Genomic DNA, 5348 nt, shown 5'->3' with positions numbered 1-5348 from the left:
TTATTGTGCTTAATGTTTCAGTTGGCTGCCTGTTTAAAGACGTCCCTTCCTCACATCCAGTGCAGCTCCACCTCCAAAATACTCTGTCCTGCATTTGTATGTCTCCACCACCACCCAAGCAGCCGTTGTCTCTCCTGTGGACCACTGCAACAGCCTCCTTCCTGGTCATTCACTTTCCCCAGTCTGTTCATTGCAGAGCAACCAGGGTGATCTTCCCACATGGCAAACTTGATTTTGGCACTCCCTTGCTTAAAAGTCTTTAGTGGCCTCTTAATCATAAGATAGAATCTACGTTCCATAGAATGGCCTAGATAGCAGTGCTGACCTCTCCTTCAACCTTTCTTGTTCTCTGAGCTCCCAGTAGGCTTTGCTTTTAGCTCCTCAGGTGGGCGAGCCCTTCCCATTCTAGGAAGCCCCATCCTTTCCCCACCTCCCTCCCCCAAACTGACTGACTCTCTTGGTTTCAGCTGAAGTATCACTTCCTCAGAGGTGCTTTCCCTGAACCCCTAGATCCCATCCCTAATTATCATATCACATCGTTCACCTTGCGCTCCTCAGCTTATATACTTCTGTGATGATTTCATTCCCTCTCCTCTGTTAGACTATAAATCAACTCAAGCAGGGTGGGAGCCACATCTGATTTGCTCATCATTCCGTCTCCAGAGCGCAGCACAGAGCCTGGCTTACAGCAGACAATGCATATTTGTTGAATGAATAATATTTTCCTCAGCAGGGCTTGAGTGCTGGGGAATAGGGACGCAGCCAGTTACCTCTCAGTGGCTGTCCCAAGCAACCCTCATCCTGTGTATGCACTAAGACTAGGTTCATTTTAGTAATGGTCAGAGGAGAACTCATTTAGGAAGGTCCTTCTGTTGCCAAAACATGAAACGCTCTTTAAAGCCCAGTCTCAAGAGTTTAAGTGCTTCCCTGTGGCCATGTCCCTTTTCCTTTCCCTAGAAAGAGAGGTGACTGGATCACTTAGAGGAGAGCTGTATTCATACAATGAAGATTACTCACTGGTTCTATCTTATTTTTAATTTCTAGCTTTAGCCATAGTTTTAAAAAGGCTGAATCCCATTGCTTAAAATGTCCAGATTGTAAATTATTTTCTAAAATGCCAATTGTATTGGAAGTAGCTTAATAAGACTAACCACTATTCAAAGTAATTACTTCTTAACGTGTTATCATTTAGGTCTTTTAATAACATTCACCTCAGAGGCAGCAAACTCAAGAAAGCGACTAATGGGGGGCCGGCACGGTGGCCAAGTGGTTAAGTTCGCGCACTCCGCTTCAGCGGCCTGAGGTTTCACCAGTTCGAATCCTGGGCGCGGACATGGCACTGCTCATCACATGTCACAACTACAAGGACCCACAACTAACAATGCACAACTATGTACCGGGGGCTTTGGGGAGAAAAAGGAAAAATAAAAAATCTTAAAAAAAAAAAACAAAAACAGCAAGCAACTAACGGGCAGGGTCCTTGTGAATTCTCTCTGTGCATTATGGTAAAGGGCATGACCCCGTTCTAATATCAAAATGGATTGGAAGTAGCAAAAATTCACTTGCATTTGGGGCCCAAATCCTTTTAGGAGCCTTGTGATATAGCAAGAAAAAAGGAGAAAGCCAGATCCCACCCCCAAAAGAGAATGTAACAAGAGGAAGTGATTTATTTAAATTCTTTGGCCATTTCTTTTCTCCTACTAGAATCAAGGTTCTTCCTCTACTTTCACTTTTTCTTTTGAATAAAAATTTGCCCCAGTTTCTCATTTTCCTTGTTAGGCATGCCTGTGGTATTAGGTTTATGTCTAAACCAGCTAGTTGCTTCTTGTGCTTTAGCTGAGCTCTGCCATATGATCAAGGGCAGTCTTTTTTTGTTGTCATGGCAACCGACATTTACATAAGCAAGAACTGGGGAAAAACATTTGGAATGATTTGTGGTAAATTTCATCGTAATAGAAACATACAACACCAACTTGGGCTACCAGCTAGAATTTGGAACAACAGAATGGATTTTTCCTGTTCTTTTTAATGAGATCTATTTCATTAGGTACCATTTTTGGCTATCAAAAAAACTGCAATACTTAGGAAAAAAAAGGAATGAATGTGATGATCTTTAATTCTGTCCTTAATCATATTTTCAGTAGCATTTAAGTTGGGGACAGGGGTGTGGTGGTTCTTCTAAAGCAGAGGTTATTGATCTAGAATCTTTTGATCCCTAGATTCACAGATAGATTCATAAGGGGTGTGGCAAAGATTGCTCACTCAAATCCATGTTCTCTTCTTCCTGTGCACACTGCTCAACTACGTTTCCCAGGCTCCCTTGCCATTCCATATGACCATGTGACCAGATTCAGCCAGTGGGCTGTATACAAAGTACCTGCACCACTTTCAGGCCTGGCCTATAGAAACCTCCCACAGGTGCTCCTCCATGCTCTTCCTTTCCATCAGGCTGGAATGGAGATGACACTCAGGCAGAGTCTTCATCCACCTGAGCTCTAAATAACTACATGGAGAAGGGGCTCTCCAACTTAGTGACTGGCTTAGTTAGCAAGAAAGAAACTTCTCTTCAACTATTATATGTTTTAAGGTATAACAGTTACTGCAGTTAGCCTACCCTGACTAATACAAGGGAGTTGAATTGGTTAGTTGAGAGGTTAACCAACTGGCATGTTGTAATGATCGCATGATGCCAAAGCTTTGTAGAAATCCATAAGATGCTTCAGGCACCTCAGATAACCAACGAATAATCCTTTAAGTATGTCCCATGTAATATCTGAAATTGAAATTTAACTGGGCATCCTGTATTTTTATTTGCTAAATCTGGCAGCTCTATCCCTGGTCTGCCCTTTAGAGAAACACTGCTACAGGACTGCTGCTCTTTCCTCCAGGGGAATAGAATTCCTTCTGAAGCATAAATAATCCATACCAGGACAGCTGGGGCCAACCAGCTCATTCCATAGCTCACATTCTTGTCATCTTTGCTTATTGCTTTATGTCCCCCTAATCACCTCTCATTTTGTTACTGGCATCCTCACACTGTACTGGGTCTTCTCTTTTTTTGGACTTTACTGCATCTTTGAAGCTCTTGCCATCCTGTTATGTTCCCTACCCTTTTTACTGTCATCAACCAACCTTCCTCTCATTTATGAAAGATTTTGACATCTGGCTCACAGTATTTCTTCACCCCAAGACCTGCTATGATCTAAGGTGACACAGCCAACACCTTAGCCTCTCATTTTTTGACCAACTCAAATCCACTATTTTGTATGTTACATCCCTGGAATTTTAGATATCTTACTCTCTAACCACTACCTTCTAGCCTTCCAATTCTCACACTGTTTTCCCAAAGTCCTTGTTCTTCAATTTCGAGGAGTCTTCTAGTGCCTAAACTCAACTATCAGCCACCTCTTATCCTTCCTTTTTTTCAAGTTAGATAATGAACAAACATATAAAATATTGTCAGGTCTTAGACATATTCAACTGCCTACAGGATGTTTCTATTTGCGTGTCCTGAAAACACCTCAAATTCAACATATTGCAAAATGAATTAATCATCCCTTCCCCCATCTGCTCCTCATCCACATTCCCTATCTCAATGTCTATCACCATTTGGCAAAGCCAAAAACCTGGGGACCATCTTTTATTCCTTCCTCTCATTCATTATCCCATTTCTGGTCATTTACCAAGTTCTAATTCCTGAGCATCTGAAATCAGTCCACTTATCTGCATCTCCGCTGCTCCTACCTTAGTTCGAACTGCCGGTGTCTCTCATCTGGATGAACTCAACAGTCATCTAACTGGTCTCTTGCCTCTAGTTTCGGCCCCACCAATCCCTCTGTCACATTGCAGCCCTAGTGAGCTTCCTATAACTCATATTATATTCTCTTTCAGCAGATATCAAAACTCTCTGCAAAGGGATGCAGAGCTCTTTATGTTTTAGTTCCTGCTTCTCTTTCTAGCCCCACCTCTCCTCATTCTCTTTTGTGTACTCTGGGCTCTAGCCATAATGAATTTCTTGTCCTTAGTTTACTTGACCCACCTGCTCGCCCCTCTAGACTTTTGTGCAGTCCGTACCTCTATCTGGCTCAACTTCTCCCTCATCTTCAATTACTGGTCTTATCTGACACTCTAATTTGGGTTATCCATATCCTCTCTTGGCATATCCATATCCGTATCCATATCCTCTCTTGGCAATATGTGCTTACTGAACTGAAATTGCCTGTGCATGTGTCTGTCACAAGACCAAGATTGCTCACTGTTATATTTCCAACACCAAGCCCTGCTTGACACACAGCAGATCCCCAGGGTGCCTATTTTCAACAACAGAATGAAAAACATAGTTAGGCTAGAGGTCATCAAAAGCCAAGTGGGAGGGATGGGTAGTTACAATCCTAGCGACTTAAGAAAGTTATGATCATTTAGCGTTTGCAGCAAAATAAACCACACCAATACCAATACTTAGTGGCTTAAAACAACAATCATCTATCTTACAATTCTCCAGCTCAGCAATTTGGGTTGTGCTCAGCTGGGCAGCTCTTCTGGTCTGGGCTAGTCTCACTCATACATTTCAGGTCAGCTTCTCGTTGGCTGGGGGCTGGCTGGTCTTGGATGCCCTCAGCTGACTCAGCGGACAGGTTTTTTTCGTTTTTTGAGGAAGATTAGCCCTGAGCTAACATCTGCTGCCAATCCTTGTCTTTTTGCTGAGGAAGCCTGGCCCTGAGCTAACCTCTGTGCCCATCTTCCTCTACTTTATATGTGGGACACCACCACAGCATGGCTTGCCAAGCAGTGCCATGTCTGCACCCGGGATCCAAACTGGCAAACCGTGGGCCGCTGAAGCAGAACATGTGAACTTAACCGCTGCGTCACTGGGCCGGCCCCTCAGCTGACAGTTTTTATCTCTGCTTTGTGTGATCTCCTGTCCTCCCACAGGGTGGCCTGGACTGGTTCTCATGGCTATTGACAGAGTTCCAAGAGAATACATGGAATCACACAAGCCCTCTCAAGGCCTAGCCTTAGAACCGACACAATGTCAATTCCACTGCATTCTATCAATCAAAGCAAGACACAAGGCCAGATTTAAGGAGTGAGGAAATAGACTCCAGCTTTTTTTTCTTTTCTTTCTTTCTTTCTTTTTTTTTTTGCTGAGGAAAATTAGCCCTGAGCTAACATCTGTTGCCAATCTTCCTGTTTTTCTGCTTGAGGAAAATTAGCCCTAAGCTAATATTTGTGCCAGTCTTCCTCCACTTTATATGTGGGTCACCACCACAGCACGGCTGATGAGTGGTGTAGGTCTGCACCTGGGATCCGAACCCGCAAACCCATGCCACCATAATGGAGAGTGCTGA

Source organism: Equus caballus, chromosome 11 (assembly GCF_041296265.1).
Source record: "Equus caballus isolate H_3958 breed thoroughbred chromosome 11, TB-T2T, whole genome shotgun sequence".
Taxonomy (NCBI): domain Eukaryota; kingdom Metazoa; phylum Chordata; class Mammalia; order Perissodactyla; family Equidae; genus Equus; species Equus caballus.
This window is presented reverse-complemented; position numbering follows the sequence as displayed.